Source organism: Dasypus novemcinctus, chromosome 25 (assembly GCF_030445035.2).
Source record: "Dasypus novemcinctus isolate mDasNov1 chromosome 25, mDasNov1.1.hap2, whole genome shotgun sequence".
In the NCBI taxonomy this organism is placed as follows: Eukaryota; Metazoa; Chordata; class Mammalia; order Cingulata; family Dasypodidae; genus Dasypus; species Dasypus novemcinctus.
In genome coordinates this window covers 33,739,227-33,763,459 of record NC_080697.1, presented here as the reverse complement: position 1 = coordinate 33,763,459, position 24,233 = coordinate 33,739,227, and the positions used below count along the sequence as shown (strand labels likewise).

Here is a 24,233-nt window from a genome sequence, read left to right as displayed (position 1 = left end):
GCTCATGAGCACAGATACAGACCCCAGTCTACCCCAGACCCTGCAGGTGCTGGGGGAAGTGCTCACAGGACTCCTTTCAAGGTGGGGCATCTGTTCCCTCGCTCAGGTGCTTCACGCCATGGAGCCAGTCTTTCTCCTGGGTTCCACCAACTTCAGCTTCTTGCTCTCCTGGCTCTCTCTCAGCTTCTGTGGGCTCCTCTCTTTGCCTCTGTGCTCCACTGATTCCAGCCTCTGGCCCTCTCTCTCAGCCTCTGGGAGTTTCTGTATCTGAGGCCTTTTTTCCCTTCTGTATATTCATCCTGTTTATAAAGGACTCCAGTGAGAGGATTCAGACTCACCCTGGGCTATGTCTTATTGAAGTAACCTAATCAGAGGGTCCCACCTACAACAGGTTCACACCCAGAGGAATGGGTTAATTTAAGAACACAATTTTCTGGGGTCCACAAAAGCTTCAAACTACCACACTCAGACCCTGTTTTTCCATGCAAAGGTAATTCTTGAAATTAAGTAAAAAATTTCTAGATTTGAGAGGGAGGGAGGGAGGAAGGAGCCTAATGGAACCCAGGACTGGAAGGCAAAGGAAATTTCAAGATAATGTGCAATAAACCTAGAAAGCAACTTGTCCATGTTCAAATCATCTTCATGACAACTCAAGTGATTGAGATTGCTGACTTTAACATCTAAAGAGGTGACATGTAAGAGAGGGTTCACATTTCTTCTGCCTGTCCCCACAGGTTCAACATGCACAAACTAGAGGGTGGTGGATTCTGGCTCAACACAGAGAACTAGCAGCATTGCCCACAGAGGTTGAGAGCTCCCTATCAATGAAATCTGACAGAGGCTGGGTGCCCATTTGGTGGGGATTCTGCAGAAGGAGAGCTGAAGTAGAATTAGAAAGGGGGCTCTTTTGCCCTTGAAATTTCTCTCCCTGGTTCTGTGAGTGAGTGAGTTGATGTAAAGATGAAGGCCACATGATGACAGGAAGGGTTCTGCCTTTAGGTAGACGGAAGGCACTGGAAACTGGCACCAGCAATTGTTCCTCCAACTGGAATTTAAAATCAAGGCCAAACACACACTTGCATTCTACGAGAGACGTTCAACAGCTGAAAAAAGGAACGTAAGGGATAATCTAACAGTGAGTTTCCTGTTCCTCTCTCCCACGTATGCACTGACTCTGAGGAGCTTCCCCCGACCCTCCCTCTCCCAGGCTGTGTCGGTGTTTTAGTTTGTTAAAGGCTGCCAAGGTAGTATACTAGAAACAGTGTGGCTTTTACAATGGGGAGGTATTAACTTATAAGCGTACAGTTCGGAGGCTGAGAAAATGTCCAAATCGAGGCTCCTTTAGATGAGCCTTTTCTCCCTGAAGACCGGCCGCTGACAGTACTGGGCTTCTCTCTCTCATGTGAAGCCACATAGTGGCATCAGCTGGTCTCTGCCTTCTCCTACAGACTCTGCTGCTTTCAGCTTCTGGCTGCTCCACCTGTGGTTTTTTTCTCTCCTGGATTCCATTGATTTCAGCTTCTTGCTATTACGGACTTCTCTCTCAGCTTCTGTGGCTTCCTCTCTGAGCTCCTAGGGGTTTTTCTTTGTCTCTCTCTGTAAATTCATCCCATTTATAAAGGACTCCAGTTAGAGCATCAAGACCCACCCGGGGAATGCCTTACTGGAGGAATCTAATCAAATGGCCCTTAACTGAATCTAATCGAAAGGTCCCACCTACAACAGGTTCACACCCAGAGGAATGGATTCATTTAAGAACATAATTTCCTTGGGTCCACGAAAGCCTTACACCACAAGGTCACCTTTATGTACTGCCCTTTGCCCTGTCTGTACCCCTCTCATTGTCTATCACTCTGTTTTGTAACCGCTGGGCTAGCCTCGGCTTCCCCAGACAGCCTGAGAACTCCTCCATTCATCTCTGTGCTCCCAGCACTGAGCACCGGGCCGGGTTCCAAGCAGAGGCTTTGCTATGGAAGATGAGGTTTGCTGAAAGGGCAGCTGGTCTGTACATAGGGGGCCGCTGAAGGCCTGGCATAGGAACTCTACTTATTCTGCTGACATTGGGCAGCTTTTAAAGGTTTTTATGCTTGTTTGTTTTTTTAAGCAAGATAAGCTCTTCTCCTGTGCACTCTTGGCACATAATCCTACTCCGTCAATAAATAGACTTCTGCAGGAAGTTGCTTCCATTCTACCCAAATTCTCTTTGAAAGCCTGTATTCATCCTCCAATTCTGAGACTTAATCATACTGTTTAATCATTCACCAGCAGTGTATTCAGCACCTCCAGGGAGCCGACAGCTACTTACATCAGCTACCATGGGGACACGGGCTCTGTACTCCTGCGGTACTCACAATCTCAACAGAGAAATACGTCTTAAGCACATTAAACAATTAGCAAAATATGTAAGACTTATACCGAGAGCGAGTTCGGTGGCTATAAAATGAGTGTGCAATAGAAAGGGTGATACAGGATGGTAGTTAAGAGCATGCATTTTGAAAAAGAGAGAGATATACAGACCTGATTCTCCCCCCTGCCCGCACTATGACTGAACGTTTCTAAACAATGGTTTTGTCATCTGTAAAATGAGTTTATTGTGATATTATTTTTAAATAATTACCAAATTGCCTGGTACTTGATAAGTACTTGTTAAATATTAGCTATTATAATTTATATTATCATCAGACCAGTGCTACATACTATGTTTCCCTAATTGTTAACCTGCTAACATTAGCTAATACTCCCCCACGAGATTACCAATTCCCCCAAGTTAACAGATCTCCAAGCTGGGGCACACAATCAACACTAAGTAAATTAAGATGCAATCTTGGGTTTAAAACCCAAGCAGCTGGCAGAGTAGAGTAAAAAGAGCCTAAGAAGAAGGTGCAAACCCCACTTAGCCGTCTAAAGGACGATCTGCCTTTGTGTGAATTATGAGGTGCTCTGAGCCCCAGTCAGCCAACTGCATAATGGGGACTAACCCTTCAGGCTTGGGAGAAGTTGAGAGAGAACATTCTTTTCATAAAGGCTGCCTTCGGTGACCAGCAAACACCCGTGTCAGTCTCTGGAGCAATGTCTGGTCTGCCGATGTCCTCAGGCACAGCGCTGCTAGAAGAGAGCCCAGGCGCCCCACGGGCCATCCCCGCCCAGGCCTTCTTGGTCTTCAAGGCCTGGGGCAAGGCTCTAGTGCCGCATATTCTTCCCTGAGAAACTCGTCCTGACTCGTCTTTTGGGAAACAGTGAAAATAAACAGGAGCCAGCTGACAACAGATGTGTCCTGGTGATGCAAATCATGTGGGAAAATGGCAGCGGAGGGCCGGCCAGCTGCCTTAGGCGGTGGCTCGCTGGCTGGGGACGTGTGCGCACCGTCTACCCGGCGCCATCTCTAGGCAGAGGCTGGCAGCAGGGCACACGGGCACAGCGCCAGTCTCGGAGACTCTGAGAAGCCATGGGTGGCTGCCAGTGACTGATCATCTTTCCCGTTTGGGAAGTCAACATTCAAAAAGCATTTATTTGGACACTCTTTGTGCCTAATCCATGCAGGACTGTAAAGATGAAAAGGGGAGGACTCCTAAACCAGGAAGGAATTCGCGCACGCGCACACACACCCCTCCTGTGACGGTGAGCCCATTATCTGCTCTAGCAGCCCATTTCACTCAGGGCAGCTCAGACTAGCGAAAAGATCTTCCATACACTGATGCCAGCTCTGCCTCCCTCCAACTTTTAGCCACTGGTCCTAGTTTTCTTTTCAGGAGCCACAGCGAAGAACACTTTCACCCAGGTACCCTCAACTACTTTTAGGAGAGGAACAGGCAGTCGTCCTCCACGGACCCCGTTTTCCTCCTGCCTTCTGCTGGAACCAGCTTTGGCTACCATCCACTTTGGCTTTTCCTTTCGTCACCAGATTCCAGGAGGTTCGTTAAAAATAGAGTTTCTTTGACCAGGCTGGTGATTGCGTGAGACCACCTGATTTGGAATCAAACACCTGCCCCAGAGCAGCCTGGCCTCGGCTCGGAAGGGCAGAGGTCTCTACTGTCAATTGGGACAAGAAAGCGGGGATTTCGGGGGAGCTATGGGAAGGGAACACCACCATGGACGTGAACGGCCAGCATTAAAGCTGGGTGCAAAAGGAAGGCCAGACTCGTTTTCTTTTGCCATTTCCCTGATGGCACAGCTTCCTTACATCTTTTCATTTTTCTCCTGTGTTTCTTTTTGTGTCTCAGGTTTGAATGTGTGGCTCTCACTCATTTGTTCACATCTGCAACTCGGCATCCTTGGATGGGAAATGTATGAGGCTCCCTCCCAGAAAACACAGCCTGCTGAAAGCACAAGGGAGCTCGGCTGACAACAAAGCCACGGCCTCCCTTGGTAGCCACTCCAGGCCTGTTCAAGCATGTTCCTGCCACCAGCCGACTGGCTGCCTGCCACCTGCTGGCCCACACTGCCATCTGGACCCTACGGTGGCGGGCTGCGCCGGGCTGGGACCACACAAGCCCTGGGAACAGGGGATTGAGCTGGCCTCAAGGGCATGTGTGCATGTCTGTGTGTGTGTTTTTTGGGGGGGGGGGGTGTACATGTGTCACCACTTAAGACCCTAGAGGGCTGGAAAAAACAAACCACAGCTGAACAAGAAGCCGAAAACACTGACAAAGGAGTTGAATACAATGATCTCTAATGTCTCCTATGACTCTTACAACTATCATAAAGTGTCGAAGGTTAATTTTTAAAATTAACTTCATATTTTAAGCACCAAAACGTATTATACTCTGCCTCTTTCCAATCTAGAGAATTCTCCCCTGAACTCTCTATTTTTATTTCTAACAGTTTTATAGGTATATTCATATGCATATCAATTCTATGTATAATTGACCTAGAACAAACTGCACATTTAAAGTATACAATTTGATAAATTTTGACATATATGCTTATGTGAAATCATCACAATCAAGACAGTAAATAAATTTATCGCCCCCAAAAGTTTATTCATGCCCCTCTAGAATCCCCTCCTTTCCTTCTCTGCTCCTGCTTTCTGTCACTACAGATTAGTGATACCTTTCTAGAATTTTAGAAAAATGCAACTATATGTACGTACACTTTTGGGGGGAGGGTAGGTCTGGTTTCTTTTACTCAATGTAATTGTTTTGAGATTTATCCATGTTGTGGCATGCACCAATAGTTCATTCCCTTTTATTGCTGAGTAATATTCCATTATATGGCTAAATCTCCCCATTTTACTCTTTGCCTAAGAATTATCCTTCTTCAAAGCCCAGGTTTGTTTATTTGGTCTTTTTTATTTTTTGACATTTTTAATACATACAATAGAGAGAATAGTATAATGAATCTCCTAATCTCCTGGTTTCAATAATCTTCAGTATTTTGCTGATCTTGGTTATTTATTCCCTATAATCGTATCCCCCCATCCCCTGAAATATTTTAAAGCAAATATGCTTCAATCCCTGACTTTCTGGCATTTCACCCATAACAGTATGCACCTCCAACAACCCATAACCACAAAGTTATTATCACAGAATCAGTCTCTTGATTCATCTAATACCCAGTAAAGGCCCTGTCAAAAGCCTACCTCCTTGCTGTGCATCTCCCCCTCCTCTATCTCCCCAAGCACAGCTTCCAGGGACCACCGGTGTGACATTCTGGGCACACAGCCTACCACTCCAACTCCTAAGAGACATGTCCAGGGCTCAAAATGCTTGTTGTGTAAATGAATGATTCTGCTGACAGGGTGCACAGTCTTCTCATATAAGAACCTGCTTCAAGAATAAGGGGCTCTGGTACCTCAAAAAAATAAAATAAGGGAAGGGGGGGTGGATGTAGCTCTGTGGTTGAGTGCCTGCTTCCCATGGATGAGGTCCTGGGTTCAATCCCTGATACCTCCTAAAAGCAAAAAACAAACGAAAAAAACAACTCTTACTGGGGACCAGATGTAGCTCAGTGGTTGAGTGCCTGCTTCCCATGGATGAGGTCCTGGGTTCAATCCTCCTAAAAAGAATAAGGAAGAGAAAAAATAATTCCCCATCACTCAAGAAACACTGATTCCTGTGGACGATGCTAGGTCTTATAGTAAGGCCAATAAAGTCTAGATGTGGCATTTCAACATCTTGTTTGCCTCTTGGAAATACCTTTTACTGGCTGTATGTGTTCAGACATGCTGCTCCACTTTCGGAGAGCTCAGTTTTTCCATGCCAAAATGACTTACCGGTCTCATAAAATTGTGACGAGAATCAAATAAACTAATGCTAAATTATACAAATTCAGAGCCCAAAAGGCCCTTTGTGATCATTGGGCCCAATTTTATGCTTTTATAGATGAGAAACCAGGCCCTGAGGGGACTTGTTGGAAAGCAATATCCCAGAATTCAGGGCTCCAAACCACCAATGTAGAACTCTTCTCATGAGCACAAGTTGTACATGACCGAGCTTTGTAAACTGTAAAGTACTTACATACAGGTAATGAGGGGATTTTATTTCCTCCACAGGGATTCTGCAGAAGAGACTCAAGGGTTTATGTAAAAACGATCAGGAGGGAGAGGTGGTTTGAATGCTTAGTTCCAAGCAGGCTTCAGTGGGTGGTGACTTGGTCCATCTGTGTGATGTACCCATTGAAAACTTGCCAGCTCTGAGGTCTGGGACTGGACACGTGGGGGGCACCGCAGGTGCAGCCTGCTTGCCACTAAAGGGCACTGTTCTCTCTAAGCCTTCCCTAACCCATTTATATCTTCTCTTTGTCACTTTTTTCTTCTTATTCTAGTTACTTGTTGTTGGTTAAGTTCACTTTAGAGGAAAGTATTAGTGTTGGGGAAAGGCAATTGTGTAAGCAAGGGAAAAGTGTAAAGTTGTATTGGTGATGTATGTTAATAAAGCAGGAATATGAGATCTGGAAGGATGGAGGTTAGATTCATGTAGATTGTATAGAGTTATAGCTGTAGGTAGAGTACCTTTTATGAAGTTGATGACTGAATTTGGGAGGAATATGGTATGAACTACACAGCTATTGTTTTCATGAGAGAGGGAAAAAGAAAAGAAAGGTAATAGTTTCAAGAGTGGATAATAGACAGAAAACAGAACAAAGGTATTAGAAATTAAGAGTTAGACACTTTGTGGATCAAAGAACGGGAGGTGGGGGGTGGAATATAGGAGAGACAGTAGATGATAGTGGATATCAAGATGCAGGGGAAGGGGGATAGTGTAGGTAGCCTAAATCAGTTCACACAGAAATGAGGCAGTGGAGGATGGGAAAACCCAGCAAATGTGAGGTGTTCCCTGTAGCACCTATTGTATACTTGAATTAAAGTAAAAATAAGTGGAAGATGAGGGACAAGAGGGAAAGAGAAAACCGAAAAAAAAAAAAAAACTAATTATAATAAAGAAAAAAGAAAGGCAAGAAGAAAGGAAGAAAGAAAAAGAGGATGGGCAAACGGTGGGGAACGGATAGGGAGAAGAGAGATACAGGTACACACGTGTCACAATTGCAACACTATCTAAAACAACAACTTCCCCCCGCTTTGCCCTAAAACCCCCCCGTCTGTCTGCCCAAATGGGTCTGCAAGCACCTCCCTTCCCACAAACCCCCAATAGGCCGCCCAGGGCCCACGAACTCCCCGGTACTGCAGATGCTCAAAAAAAAAAATTAAGTAAAATTAAAAAAAAAAAAAAAAAAAAAAAAAAAAACAAAACAAAAAAAAACCAGAAACCCCTCCGCAGGCCCGGCTCCGCCCGCCGCGGAGGCTTGGACCGGCTCTGCCCGGCTCCTCACGCCGCCTTGGCCTGGCCTGGCTCCGCCCAGCTCCGCTCGCTACAGCGGCCCAGCCGGCTCCGGCGTCCACCTCCCGCCACCGCGGCCTGGACCGGCCCTGCCCGGCTCCGTACCCGCCGTGGCCTGACCCGGGCCCGCCCGGCTCCAAACGCTACCGCGGCCCGCAGCCGGGGCCTGCACCGGCCCCGCCCGGCTCCAAGCGCTACCGCGGCCCGCAGCCGGGGCCTGCACCGGCCCCGCCCGGCTCCAAGCGCTACCGCGGCCCGCAGCCGGGGCCTGCACCGGCCCCGCCCGGCTCCAAGCGCTACCGCGGCCCGCAGCCGGGGCCTGCACCGGCCCCGCCCGGCTCCAAGCGCTACCGCGGCCGGCAGCCGGGGCCTGCACCGGCCCCGCCCGGCTCCAAGCGCTACCGCGGCCGGCAGCCGGGGCCTGCACCGGCCCCGCCCGGCTCCAAGCGCTACCGCGGCCGGCAGCCGGGGCCTGCACCGGCCCCGCCCGGCTCCAAGCGCTACCGCGGCCCGCAGCCGGGGCCTGCACCGGCCCCGCCCGGCTCCAAGCGCTACCGCGGCCCGCAGCCGGGGCCTGCACCGGCCCCGCCCGGCTCCAAATGCTACCTACCGCGGCCTGGCTCGGCCCCGCCCGGCCCCGCTCCGGCGTCCGCCGCTGCGGCCCGGCCTGGCTCAGCCCCACCGAGCGGGGCTAGATGCCTCGTCTCCGCCTACCCAAGAAGGGAATCCTCTACAGGTAGCTGGGATCTCCGTGTATATTTCACAGATGAATCCTCTCTGTTACCTTCCCTCCAAATCGATGTCCAGACACCTCCGGACCAGCAAAAATCCCGAAACAATCCGGTCCCAAAGAGTCTCCAACGCCGCCCAGCCGATTCCCTGCAGAAGACTCTAACAGGGATGTTCACTCAGCCGCCATCTTGCCCATCTCCCTAACCCATTTAGAAGCTCCATTTAATGGTTTCTAAGGCAAAAAGCTGAAAGGGGTACTAGGCCTCTGCATGTGAGGGCTGTTTCATGTTCCTAAAATGAAGGAACCATCGATTTGTTTTTCGAAAAGAGGCTCTGGAATGAGGGTAGAGAATGGAAAACTGAGGGTTAATATGTGCAGAATTGGTAAAAAGTTTGTAAATCTTTGGAAATGAATAGAAATGGTGAAAGCACACCTACTATATGGGTATGACTGGTTGAAAGGGTAAGTCTAAAGTCATGTATATTACTAGAAAGAAAGCTAAAAAATGTAACATGGGACTGTATAACATAGAGAAACCTCATGTAAAATATGAATATGGGTGATATTGCACATATAAGACTATTTTTTAAAAATATAAATACACATATACTAGAGAAAAAGAAACAGAATAGCAGATATATATGACAAGGGACACACAGAGATGGAGAGGTGATGCATTTTTTGTTTATTATTACTATTATTGGAATAATGAAAATGCTCTAATAATGATCAAAGTGATGAATGCATTACTAATGTGATTATACTGAATACCATTGATAGTATACTTAAAAAAAACATTTACAATAAAAAAGTGCCTCATAATATTACGAGTTGGTTATTATTATCTGCAATAATTCATTCCCTTAAGATGTGAAGAATTCCCAAATAGGAATTTGATTATCCAGAAAGAATTATGACCTAAATTGAAATTAATTAACTAAACCAATAATTTATTTCATTCTTCAAGATTATTATGTTCAATAGTTAGGCCTTTAATATAAAAATTAGAATTATGTTATAATTACTGTCTATTATATTAGAATTAGTATTTACCTTTATAAATGTTGGTATACAATCTATTTCTTATAATGGATTCTATTAAATCTAACCTGGCCTCACACACACAAAAAAACTAATGTGAAGACAACCAGCAAGATGGCAGCACAGTAAGGAGGTGCTAGAGTCATCTTGTGCTACAGGGCAGTTAATCACCCAGAGCTATCTAAAGCACCTGTTTGGGGGCTCCAGGAGACCAGAAGAGCATCCTGCAATATCCTTGAAAGAATGGAAGGAGACTGCCCATCTGCAGAGAAGATTTGTGAGTACAGCACTCCACACCCTCGAGGCCAGTGCCCATCCTCCCCTGACGGCGCTTGGGAGCTCTCTGTGGCTGGAACTGGAAATTCCACCTCCCAAAAACAGGGAAGGAAGAGACAATTGGGCACCAGCTTCAGCTATTGATTAGTAACTTCAGCAGGCTTAAAGCATAATCCAAGAACAGTTAAAGTTTGAACCTGTCCAAGTCAGAAAGAGGCCAGAAGCCACCATCTTAACTCTGCGCCTGGCATGAGGGGAAGCAGGGCAGACTAAAAATCCCAGTAGGGACTGGCTTCTCTCCATCCAGATAAGGTTGCAGCTCTAGCCTAAGCCCCAGTGCAACCACCAGCAGGGAGGAAGTTGGGAGGCCTGTGCCAGCCTTTCTGGAAACTATAGGCCATGCTGAGGAAGCCAGTAAACATCCTACTTTGGTAGCTCAAGCCGCCCCAGGAGCTATTCTGTGACTGGAAATGGAAGCTCCATTTCCCAAAAACAGGGGAGGAAGAGACAGTTGGCCACTGATTTCAGCAACTGATCAGCAGACTTGGCTGGCTACAGTACCACCCTAAGAACAGCTATAGTTTGAAATTGGCCAAGTCAGAAAGAGGCCAGTATCCACCATTTTGACACTGCCTCCAAGCATAAGGGAAGCCAGGTTGACTGAAAATCACGGTGGCATTAGGGACCAGTTTCTTTCTCCCAGATTGGCCTGCAGTCCTAGACTAGGCTTCAGCCCCACCTCTAGCAGGGAGGAAGCTGGCGGGTCCTGTACCAGCCTCCCTGGGTAACTGCAGGTGCATTTGGCTAGCACAGACTGAATAGTCAGAAGTCTATCAGGACATCTGCGTTCATCTTGGACCCATACAGCATAGGTTACTGCCAACACCTCCAGCTACATCCATGCCCCAGGTCGGGGAGAAAGGGGCGTGAAGCTTCATCAGTCTCTCTGGGCAATTACAGTCTAGGCCGGCATGACTTGGACTATTACACACAGCTGTGGCTCTGTTTCTACCCCTGGCAAAGGAGAAAGGTGGGAGAAGCTTCACTGGTTCCTGGGGCAATGTGGGCAGCTTGAGCCTCCACAGCTTATAACACCAACTACATCCACCAGCAAGGGAGAATGGGCAAGAAAGCCTAAAGAGAGAAACTGCATGTAGAATAAATACTTTAGTAATCCAGATGCCAAGACACCAACAAAAAATTACAATCCTATGACCCAGTTAAAGGAACAAAATAATCCTCCGGATGACATAAAGGAGTTGAGACAACTAATCATAGATGTTCAAACAAATCTCCTTATAAATTCAATGAGATGGCTAAAGAGATTAATGATATTAAGAAGACATTGGATGAGCACAAAGAATTTGAAAGCATACATAGAAAAATAGCAGATCTTATGGGAGTGAAAGGTACAATAAATGAAATAAAAAATACACTGGAATCATATAATAGCAGATTTGAGGAGGCAGAAGGAAGGATTGTTCAGCTTGAAAAAATGGCTTCTAAGAGTAAACATACAAAAGAACAGATGAAGAAAAGAAAGGAAAAAATTGAACAAGGTCTCAGGGAATTAAATGACAGCTAGAGATGTGCAAACGTATGTGTCATGGGTGTCCCAGAAGTAGGTTAAGGGAAAAGGGACAGAAGGAATATTTGAAGAAATAATGGTAGAAAATTTCCAACTCTATTGAAGGACCTAGATATCCATGTCCAAGAAGCACAACATACTCCCATCTGAATAAATCCAAACAGACCAACTCTGAGATGCATCCTAATCAGAATGTCAAATGCCAAAGACAAAGAGAGAATTCAGAGAGCAGCAAAAGAAAAGCAATGTAAAACATATAAGGGATACCCAATAAGATTAAGTGCCAATTTCTTATCAGAAACCATGGAGGCAAGACAACAGCGATATATTTAAGATACTGCAAGAGAAAAACTTGCAGCCAAGAACCTTATATCCAGCAAGATTGTCTTTCAAAAATGAGGGTGACAGGTGGCAGACTTGGCCCAGTGGTTAGGGCATCCGTCTACCACATGGGAAGTCCACGGTTCAAACCCCGGGCCTCCTTGACCCGTGTGGAGCTGGCCCATGCGCAGTGCTGATGCACGCAAGGAGTGCTGTGCCATGCAGGGGTGTCCCCCGTGTAGGGGAGCCCCACGTGCAAGGAGTGTGCCCCATAAGGAGAGCCGCCCAGCGGGAAAGAAAGTGCAGCCTGTCCAGGAATGGTGCCGCACACACAGAGAGCTGACACAGCAAGATGACGCAACAAAAAGAAACACAGATTCCCGTGCCGCTGACAACAACAGAAGTGGACAAAGAAGATGCAGCAAATAGACACAAAGAACAGACAACTGGGGTGGGGGTGGAGGGGAAGGGGAGAGAAATAAATAAATAAATAAATCTTTTTAAAAAATGAGGGTGAGTTTAGAATATTCACGGTAAACAGAAACAGAGAGTTTGGAACCAAGAGAGCACCTTTGCAGGAAATACTAAAGGGTATGCTACAGCCTGAAAAGAAAAGACAGGAGAGAAGCCTGGAAGAGACTCTAGAAATGAAGATGGTATCAGTAAAAGTAACTAAAAGCATCAAAATAGTGGTAAAAATAAAATATGACAGCTAAAACCCAAATATTTGGAATAAACTTAACCAATGATGTAAAGCACTTTATTCAGAAAACTACAACTCATTGTAAAAGAAATTTAAAAAAGACCTAAATAATTGGAAAAGCATTCCATGCTTACAGATTGGAAGACTAAGTATCATTAAGTTGTCAATTCTACTCAAATTGATACACAAATTCAATACAATCCTGATAAAAATGCCACCACCATTTTTTAAATAAATGGAAACATGATTATCAAATTTATTTGGAAGTGTAAGGAGTCCTGAATAGCTAGAAACATCTTAAAAAGGAAAAGTGAAGCTGGAGGACTCTCTGTAGCAGTTTGATAGAGTTATGAGTTCCAAAATTAGGTACTGGATTATGTTTATAAACTGGTCTGTACCTGGGCATGATTAAATTATGATTAGGCTGAGCCTCCTCTTGACATAGAGGTGCAATGGACACAACCAATCCAATGTCCACATAGAAGAGGTGGCATTGGATTGGGAAAAGTGGACATAATGGACAAAGGGTATGGGGAAAGGCAGGAAGAGATGAGAGGTGGAGGCGTCTTCGGGACATGGAGCTGCCCTGGATGGTGCTTCAGAGGTAATCACCGGACATTGTAAATCCTCACAGGGCCCATTTGATGGAATAGAGGAGAGTATGGGCCATGATGTGAACCAATGTATATGAGGTGCAGAGGTGCCCAAAGATGTACTTACCAAATCCAATGGATGTGTCATGATGATGGGAACGAGTGTTGTTGGGGGTGGGGGAGAGGGGGGGTGGGGGGGTGGGGTTGAATGGGACCTCACATATATATTTTTAATGTAATATTATTACAAAGTCAATAAAAAATAAAAAAATTAAAAAAAAAAATTATGATTAGGGCTTTGATTGGGCCACATCAATAGGGCATTGAGTCCCCACCCCGTGGTGGGTGGGAACTCACAGATAAAAGGCATGGCAAAGGACAAATTGGAGTTTTGATATTGGAGTTTTGAGTTGGAGCCCAGGAAGTGAACACACAGGAGAAGAACAAAGAAGAATAGAGACAGCTCCTTAGACACAGCAGAAGCCCAGGGAGAGAGACAGAGCTGTTTGCCTGAAAGTTTACAGCTGGCCTTGTGGAGAGGCAAAGCCTAGAGAGCCTCATAGTCTACAGCTGACCTTGTGGAGGTAACAAGAGCAACTGAGCCTGGAAATAAGCAAGCCCTGGGAAGAGAGGAACCCAGGAAGGCTGAGTCCTGGCAGATGTAGGCAACCATCTTGCTCCAACATGTGGCAAAAGACTTTGGTGAGGGAAGTAACTTAAGCTTTATGGCCTGGGAAATGTAAGCTTCTACCCCAAATAAATACTCTTTATAAAAACCAACTGATTTCTGGTATTTTGCATCAGTACCCCTTTGACTGATTAATACACTCCCATTTCTGGACTTTAAATCATATTACCCAGCTACAGTGGTAAAATCAGCATGGCACTTGCATAAAGACAGACACATAAACCAATGGAACTGAATTATGGTTCAGAAACAGACCCTCATATCTATGGTCAAGTGATTTTTGACTAGCCTGTCAAACCCACACTGCTCAGGCAGAACAGTCCATTCAACAAATGGTGCCATAGCTACAGAACGAAAATGACCCCTATCTCACACCTTATACAAAAATTAACTAAAAATGGATCAAAAAGCCTAAATAGAAAAGTGAGAACCATAAAATTTCTAGAAGAAAATGTAGGAAAATATTTCCAAGACCTGGTGGTAGGTGATAGATTCCTAAAGGAGCTAAGAAGAGGACTGAGATGGACTACAGATGTTTAATCTATGTAGAAGTTTTAATTAGCTTTATTATAAAAGAAATGTACAGAGTTGATTTATATAGTGAGTAACAGCTGGTTTATAAATGGGGATGTGGCTGAAAATGGTAGTCTAGGGATGTAAGTGCCAATTGACAGAAAGCTAGAGAATAATTTACAGACTAAATAGCACAGCAAACCTAGAGGTGGATGAGAATTGTGGTTGATGGTACAGATGCCAGAGTGTCTTTTGTAAACTAGAGAAAATGTACATCACTATTGTAGGGTGGTAGGAATGTGGAGAAGTATGGGAAAAATAGAACTTGAGTGACTTATGGACTGTGGTTAACAGTAATAATGTAATCAAGCATCTATGCCAAAGATGTACCATGTTGATAATGGGGAAGCATGGAAAAAGTGTGCCAAATGTGTGCTATGGATCTGGTAATAATCAGATGATATCTCATAATCTGTAACAAATGTTCCACCATGCTGTGGTGTATTGATAAAGGGGTATTATTTGGGAATTCTCCTATGTCCATAATTGTTTTGTAAGTTTACAACTTCTATCAAAAAATATATTTAAAAAATAATAATACAGTGGGTTGAAAGAAAAATATACCAAATGTAACATAGGGACTATAATTAATAGTAAAACTTTGACAATATTCTTTCATAATTTGTAACAAACGTCTCACAACAATGCAAGGTGTTGGTGGTGGGTTAATGTATGGGACCCCTGTATGATGTTATGCATGTTTGCTTTTAACTTCACAACTTTCACTATACACTTATTGTTTATATATGTTCATGTATAAATGATATAAAAATTTTTAAAAATAGGTCAGGTTGGGAGAAAATACTTTGGTTGTAGTAATATTTTGAAGATACTCTTTAATCATTACCTAAAAATGTTTATCAACAATGCAAGGTATTGGTGGTAGGGTGTATAAGAGCCCTTATGATGTTATGTATGTTTGTTTTGTAAGTTCATAACTATTACTATATACTTATTGTTTATGTATGAGTAATATACTTCAATAAATTTTTAAAAAGTTATGTGGAAAAAATAAGAGGCTCTGGAGAAATATGCTTCTGGCTCTTGGGACTGCCAGTCCTAGGTCTCCCACCTCCATTCAGGAAAATGTTTCCAAAGCCACAAAGAAGGAGGGCATGGGAGAATTGGAGAAACTAAAGGGGGTAGGATTGGAAGAAAATAACAACAAATTATATTTAAAGAGTTTTATCAATTTATAAAGCACTTGCACATATATTCTCATTTAATCCTTCTATTAAACTTCTGTTTAACGAACATTTATTGAGTACCTATTTAGACTCAGAGTTCAAGAGGCTTGACCAAGCTGGCATGGGATGGACTGCAGTCTGCCTGATGCACAAGACCTGTGCTTCCTCCACCTGACCCCACTGGTTGTCTGAGATGATGGACTGTGACACCCTTGCACTGGGCAGCAGACACTCCAGCTTAAACTGTAACCTTGCTGTAGGAACTGGCGCTATCACCTTGCTAGGTCCCAAAGGCCTCAGATGAAAAATAGGTAGGTAGGACTGGATCATCTCTAAGGATCCTTCCAGTTCTAATAATCTACAGCTAAAAATGGAAAGCAATTACAAGGGACCTGGAAATGTCCACTGGATTCTGGCTACCAAGAGGCAGAGTTCAGTGGAAATCTGAATTGGTAGCCAGGCTGGGGGCTACTTTTGTTGCTGAGTAATGGGCTCACAGAGAAGGGGTGGCATTTAGGTACCAAAAAACCGCTGTTCTGCTCAAACCACTGCACTGACCCTCCTCACTAATCTCTACTTAGGGCCTGTCCCAGCTCCTATGCTAAAAATTCAAAGCTCCTGTGCTAAAAAAATTTCTACTTAGCATCGGTTTTAGTTTCTTAGGCTGCTCCAGCAAATACCACGAAAGAGGGTGGCTTAAACCATGGGAATTTATTAGCTTACACTTTTGAGGCCCAGAAAATGTCCAAATCATCAGGTGATGCTTTCTTCCCTAAGATCAGCTGCTGGCGATTTCGTGGCAAGGCACATGGCGGTGTCTCCTGGTCTCTTCCTTCTCTCCTGGGTTCCCTTTCAGTTTCATTTCCTGTGTCATTCTCTCTCATGTCTGAATTCCCTCTGTTCATAAAGGACTCCAGTACTAGGATTAAGATGCATCCTGACTGAGGTGGGACATACATTAACTGAAGTAACCTCCTCAAAAGTTCCTACTTACAATGGGTTTACACTCAAAGGGATGGATTAGAGTTAAGGACATGCTTTTCTGGGATACATACAGCTTTAACCCACCTCAGCTCAGCATTTCTCTCAGAGAGTACATGTCCAGCCTTGCTCCAGCCACATCCTATGCATTTCATCCTTTCACTTCCTATATCCAGCACTTAACAGCAATCACTGAAGCCCAACACCAGGGCAAGGCACCGTGACACTACTTCTAATCCTTACAGGCTTCCAGTCATTACAACAGCCAACACCCAGGAACCAGAGAGGAGAGAGACCTCTGAGAAGGCATGGTCCTGCTCCCATCTCCAGGCACTGTACACCCAGCATTTAAAAATCTAACTGTTTTTGTACATCTTCTGAAGAGTCTCCCTTTAGTTCAAATGTATTCCAGGTTCCAGATTAAGCATTCTTCTCCAACCCACCCATAGACTCTCTTAGCAATCTTATACTCTTGCATAGAGCCCACCACTAACTATATGCCAATGTTCACAAAATTTCCTCTTGAAGGGTGTCTTCAAATTTCACTAGCATATTTAATATTCAAAAACTTATTCAGCCCATCCTGGGACTGAGATTTTATGGTTCATTTTCATTCAGTATTCTAATAGAGCCACCCTTACGTCATCCAGTGCATCCACAACTGCTGCACTGCTAAAAAAGAACCTTCCTGAAAAAGTTGACTACACTCAATTCCTTTCCTCCTATTTTCTCAAGAACCCAACCAATGGGAAACGGATTTGGCCCAGTGGTTAGGGCGTCTGTCTACCACATGGGAGGTCCGTGGTTCAAACCCCAGGCCTCCTTGACCCGTGTGGAGCTGGCCCATGCACAGTGCTGATCGCGCAAGGAGTGCCCTGCCACACAGGGGTGTCCCCCGCGTAGGGGAGCCCCATGCGCAAGGAGTGCACCCCGTAAGGAGAGCCGCCCAGCGCGAAAGAAAGTGCAGCCTGCCCAGGAATGGCGCCGCCCACACTTCCCGTGCCGCTGACGACAACAGAAGCAGACAAAGAAACAAGACGACCAAATAGACACAGGAGAACAGACAACTGGGGGAGGGGGGGGGGAATTAAATAAATAAATCTTTAAAAAAAAAAAAAGAACCCAACCGAGCCCATCAGACTTTTCACCATCACTCCACTGAAACAGCTCTTAGCAGGGCACTAGTGACCTTCAGGTGGCTAAATCCAACAGTCAGTTCTCAATCTTCATCTTACCATCAGCAGTCTTTCCAACAGCTGATCACTCCCTGCTTCTTGAAACGTTCTCCTCCCTTGGCTTCCATGGCACCTGATTCTCTTGGTTTTCTTCCCACTTTACTGGTTGTTCCTTTTAGGTTGTCCTTAAGAATATCCCCTTCGCAGTGTTAAGTCTTTGGCTTCTAATTAGTTTATATAAAGCCGCAGAAGGGTGCCTAGTACATAGTCAGTGCTTTTTAAGTATTAACTATCATCATTATTATTGGTGATCCAATCTGATCTCATGGGTTTAAATCCTCCTATGTTCTGAGCGTTCCCAAATTCATAACTCCAAACACAACTTCTTCCTTGAAAGACAAGCTCTTATATAAATCTATTTACTTGACATCTCTTTTTGGATGTCAAATAGCATCCCTAATTTTACCATACTCAGTACTGAATTCCTGATTAATGACACTCCAAACCTGCCTCTTCCACATTTCCCAAGTCAGTTAAGGGCAACTATGTCCTTCCAACTGAAGCCAAAAACTCTGGAGTCACCTTTTATTCCTTTCTTTTTCACACATCCCACAGCCAATCCATCAGCAAATAATGTTGTCTCCAACTTTAACATATGACCATAAGCCAATCGCCTCTCACCACTTCCCCACTAACACACTGGTAGAGACCACCATCACCTCTTGCTGAGGTTACTGCAGTGGCCTCCCAACTGGTCTCCCAGCTTTCCAACTTGTGCCCTTCTGCCCCTCCCCTGGTCTATCCTCAATACAACAGCCAAAGTGACCCTTCAAACATGAGATCCTATCATTCCTCTATTGAAAATCCTCCAGTAGCTTCCCACCTCATTCAAAGCAAAAGCCCAAAGCCTAACGCTATCTGTTCAAACAATAGGCTACCGCTTCATTTCCCACTTCTCACTACCTTGCTCACTCCACTCCAGACACTGCCCAGTTGGCTGCTCTGTAAACTCACCTAGCAGGCTCCCACCCAGGGCCTTTGACTTGCTGATCCCTTTTCTGCTCTCCCCATTCCCCCTTCTGCTTTTTTCTTACGATTTTTGTTTGCCCTTGGTCTTACCAGAATGTAAACAGAGGTCTGGTTTTTTTTCACTTATGTATTACCAGCACCTAACACAGTTCCTGGTACTCAAAAACATGCTGAACGAATAGATATTCCACAATATATTTTCCTGGTTAATAGACCATTGATTGATAGACACAATGCTACATTTTTAAAAGCCACAACTTGATTAAGTAACTTATTGAATCACAAATCCTTTTCTCATATAATTTTCCCACCCTAAATAGTTTTGAGTTTTAAACATCCCCCTACAAGTCTGCTGATTTTAAAGTTCCACTGACTTTTGGTAAAGAAATCCTGCCTTGGGTACCTAAGTCTGTACAGACTCAGAGTTAAAAATTAATCCAAAACAGTAATAGGAAATGGTTTAGTGACTCAAATACATGAATTTGAGGAATATTTTGCATTCATTAACATAATAATTAAGATTATGCAGCACTGTGGAAAGCTGCTTATGAGACACAAGTAGAAAAATATAAAATCAAATCTGTAGTATTATATTTTCAATTATATAAAAATTATATATATAAGCTTATCAGTTGTTTTTATGTCTCTTGTCCTCTTCCAGTTCTTTATAGAGATCTATGAAGAACTAGAAGAGAACAAGTGACATGAAAATCACTAGGTTAAGAGAGGAGTACTTGATTTTCAGGTTGTTAATGATACAATATTGCTTTTGCCTTTAAAATATTTTTAAAAGTCTCAACATTGGCAAAAACACAACAACCTGGAACTAGCCTTAATATCTCATAATGGGGGATTAAACAACAGTACCTCTATACACTGGGCATATTTTGAGGCCACTAATGGGAGAAATGCATCTTATCTTAGAATGCTAAAGAAAAGAATGATATAAATTGTATATATATACTATGCTCTAACTGCATAAAAGATACATAGGGAAAGAGACATAGAAAAGACCAGAGGTAAGTAAATCAAAATATCAGTAATGTCTGTGAGAGGTAAGCTATGAGAACTTTTTATTTCCTTTTAAAAATATACTTCTGTTTTTCCAATTTTCTACAATAAACATTTATCCCTTTATAATCAGAAAGTAAAGATAACATAGACACGTTTTTATTTTAAAACTGCTCTTAGTGAGAGTAACTTTCATTTTGTTATTGGAGACAACAAGCAGGACAAGTGAAACTTCTGGTGAATAGCATAACCTTTCTGTGTTTGACAGCACAGTGATTTACCCATGACTTCTAGGACCTGTTCAAGCTAGGCCAAGGTGAATGGGGACCTGAGAAAAACTGAGCAAAGCAACTGATTTGGAATTCTACTGTCATACAAAGCATAGTATAGGGAATTTATAGTCTGAAAGACTTGGATTGAGTCCTTTCAAGCTTAAATGGAGTTTGGGGAGGAATTCCTATTCCAAAGGGTTAAGGCAAGGATTAAGTAAGATAGCATATGGAAAGAGCTGTCTCTTAGAATACCCTTAATAAACAGTGGCTATTACTCGGCATATATTTTCCATATCTGGAAGAATTTTTGAGTGATTATAAGTAGAATGCAAAGCTTTCTGCTTCATAAAATTAAAGCTGGTAAAAGAATGAACTTCTTTCAAAGTTTTCTTCTACTTCTATCTTTGTTCTTCTGTCTTGGCTCCTCATGCAACCAGCAATATCCACACTCAAATGGTCTCATGAAAATGTTCAAATAAAATGGATAAATAAAATATATTTAGAGATATAACATAGTAACTAACTGAGAACCTACATAACTTTTAGTAAAACTTTTATGACCCCTAAGCACATAAACATAGAAATGAATAAATTGGCAGCTGAAAATAACACTCAAGCGGTGTTATGAGGACAAGAAGGGTGTTCTTTTAACAGATAACATAAAAGTTCTTGGTAAGCGTGCTCAAGATAAAAGTAACAGAGCCCTTGAGCATTAGAGATTAATACATTTTAAAATCATGCAGTAAAGAAAAATGCAGAAGAGGTTAAGGACCATATTATGGGTAGAATCATTAAAAGTGTTGGATCTGCCTTGTGATCTGAACGTTTGGAAAATGGAAAAGACATGGAACATTTGATGAAGACCCTAAATGCACAACACAGCAGTGTGCTATAATGAAGGGAAGTTAGGGTTTGGCACCTGACATACCTGCCTAAAAACTCTGACCCCCCCATTTGTTGACAGTGTAACTTTGGGTAAGTTATTAAACTCTCTGGGATGAAATGGCCCCATTTGTAAAATGGAGAAAGTAATATTTACCTCTAAGGACTGTTGGAAGGGAAAAAATGAGATCATGAATATGAAATACCTAATAACATAAAACAGATGCCCCTCAAATTTCTCCCGCTTTCTTCATTAGTATGCATATTATCTGCAATGAAGCTAAATGATTTCACAAGTATCTCTGTAGTGAACATATACGAAAACTTAAAAGTACATGAAAGAGAGGAGAATTGTGGGAAAATGGTGGAGTAGATGCTCCAGAAATAGAGTAACCTATACTCAAACAACTATTGAACTCACTGGCACTGTCTGAATCAACTATTTTGAAATTCTGGAGTCTAGCGGAACACTTTACAGCATCCAGGAATGACCTGGAAGAGGCTGGTAAACTGAGGTAAATAGCACTGAATTTCATTCCCATCCCCCAAGCACATGGCAGACTACACCCTGGGCTCCGGGAGCAGCCTGCTAGTGCCGGGGCGGGCATAAAGACCTAGGCCCCCAAAATCCCAGGTGTGGTCTGATTGCTAATCACGACTTTTGATCACCTATCTCAGTTCACTGGGAATCCAGCTTTCAGGACAGCCAGTGTTTCAACCCCCACTATGGTAAAAGTGGCAGATGAGTCTTAAAGAAGGGGTACTTATTTTTAATTTTTCGCTGTACTCTTCCCATTCCCCAATAGGGAGCAAAAACAGTTTGGGAAAGAAGTCACAAGCTGATGGCTTCTGCCCTCAACAAAAAGAAGGACAAAAACCCTATCAATCCCAAAGGAGTGGGAGAACTAGATTTCCAAAGTAATAAAAATATAATACTCAATGTCTGGGTCTCAAGAAAAATGACAAAACACAAAGAGGAAAGAATGGCCTATATATAGGAAAAAAGAATTTGCCAAAACCTTCCCTGAGGAAGCTCATACATTGAAACTAGTAGTCAAACTTCAAACCAATTGTCTTAAATATGTTTAATGAGCTAAAGGAATTCATAAACAAAAAGCTAAAGGAAATTAGGAAAGCATTGTTGGAACAAAACAAAGATGGAAATGATGAAAAGAAACAAAACAGAAATTTTGGAGTACAAAGTACAGTAACTGAAATGAAAAACTCATTAGACAGATTCAACAGCAGACTTGAACAGACAGAAGAAAGGATTAGAACTTGAAGATAAGACAATATAAATTATCCAGTGTGAGGAGCAGTAGGAAAATAATGAAGAAGAATGAACAGAGCCTGAGGAACATGGGGACACCATTAAGCATGCTGATATATACATCACTGGACTCCCAAAGACAAGTGAATGAAAAATGGGCAGGAAAAAGTATTTGAAGAAATAATGGCAAAAAACTTCCCAAATCTGAAGAAAGACATGACTATGCACATCCAGGAAGCGCAACTAACTTCAAGCATGATAGATTCTAAGAGTACTACACCAAGAGACATTATAACAAAATTGTCAAAATCCAAAGACAAAGAAGACTTTGAGAGCAAGAAGAGAGAAGAAACTCATCACATACAAGGGATCCCCAATAAGATTAACAGAAGATTACATGCATCAGAAACCACAGAGGCCACAAACTCTGGGTTTCATATTGGAAAATTTTCTACTGTCATTCTGTGAAAATTAGAGCAAGTATGCCTATATTTTAGAAAGGGTAAATCCTGCCATTGTTTAATTATGGTGTCCTTTTCATGGAATGTAAATAGGAAGTTAAGTTTCAAAGGTGGGGAGGGTAATCCTGGATAGTTCCCACTGTGTCTATTGACCTTAAATCTAAAGGAAAACCATAGCAAATGGGAGTGGGTAGTTTTTTGTCCTGTTGTTTTTTCTTCACTTTATTGTTAGATTTGTGGCCAATACATACACCAGAGGTAAACCTGACTCAGAACTATAAAAGGTAGTTGTCCCAGTTTGCTCCTGGCCTCCTGAATGAGCAAGTGCCTTGAGACTCGTGCTGCCTGCTCCTGTGTTGCCATATGACATCATGCCCAACTGGAACTACACTTTCAGTTTGTGCACTACCTGGTGATCAGGTTTGTGTTCAGTTTGGCAGACATGGAGGGGAGTGCTATCCCATAAAATGTCCTTCCTGACTATTTCCTAAAGTCAAACAATCTCTTGCATGCTAAAGCATCTTGGTACAGAGATACATTACAGCTTGACAATCTTTTGTTGATGAGCTCCCTCAAAATTGGAGGAAGAATTTTTAACCCAATAAAGTCTTTGTAAATGAGGGTATTCCCCTTCACTCTTCGTGCCAGGTCCCATTTTTTTACATTTTATTCATTCACTGAATTAAATGGCCCTTTGCAGTAACTTGTACATAAATGCTAGAAAATTATGTTTCCTGTTCTGAGTAAGAATTAATCGTAGTAAATGCACATCTGGGATTGTTGCTATGATAAAGATTGTGATTGTTATTTAACAGGTCAAATCCTGACCTTGAAGTGCTTTTATACAGCTCTCCAGTTGCAAATATGACCCTAAAGTCATTTCTTGAAATACAATTGAACTACACTAAATTTTATATAATTTTTCAAGTTCTGTAAGCTTCCAGATTTTTTCTAATTAGAAGATAATGAGATAACAGGGATACCTTTATCCCTCAGCATTTAGCCCGTATTACTCACCCTATGAGTGATTCTAGAATTGCTTGTCATATAAAATCACCATGGTTTATGAGTTTACAATATTACCATCTGTGTTATTTCATCTAATCCATTGCTTAAATAGTGTGCTGCTTTCCCATGATTGATTTTATTGTGGTTAATATGTTATAGAATTGCAGTATTTTCATATAGCTTTTTGTTAGTTGGGGTTTGGGAGTTTTGAGCGGTTTATTTTTTTTTGTACTGTGCATGAAATATCTACTTTATCATGATGGAATTGTTATTTTTTTTTTGTCTTGTGATTTTTGAAGTGATATTTAGTTTCGTGTGATTATACTATTATACCAGTCTTAACTGTCTTACTTGTATTGTATCACATTCCATAGTTATTTAATTCTTAATAAACCATTCAGTTGCTTAAAAAGAAGAAACCAGGGAGGCCAGAAGAGAGTAGGATGGAATATTTAAAGTCCTTAGAGGAAAACGGACTTTGGCCCAGTGGTTAGGGCGTCCGTCTACCATATGGGAGGTCCGCGGTTCAAACCCCGGGCCTCCTTGACCCGTGTGGAGCTGGCCAGGCGCAGCGCTGATGCGCGCAAGGAGTGCCGTGCCACGCAAGGGTGTCCCCCGCGTGGGGGAGCCCCACGCGCAAGGAGTGCGCCCGTGAGGAAAGCCGCC

General features: G+C 43.1%; 1 protein-coding gene and 1 long non-coding RNA gene across 3 annotated transcripts in view; one reads left to right on the top strand and one right to left on the bottom strand.

Moving 5' to 3' along the window:
- CYS1 (cystin 1) overlaps window positions 1–24,233 on the bottom strand; it is a 45,859-nt gene that overhangs the window by 8,036 nt on the left and 13,590 nt on the right. The window lies entirely within an intron of this gene.
- LOC111763852 (uncharacterized) lies at window positions 3,607–4,979 on the top strand. The gene is made up of 2 exons (XR_002796602.2): window positions 3,607–3,911; window positions 4,221–4,979. It is a non-coding gene; the product is annotated as an uncharacterized lncRNA (long non-coding RNA).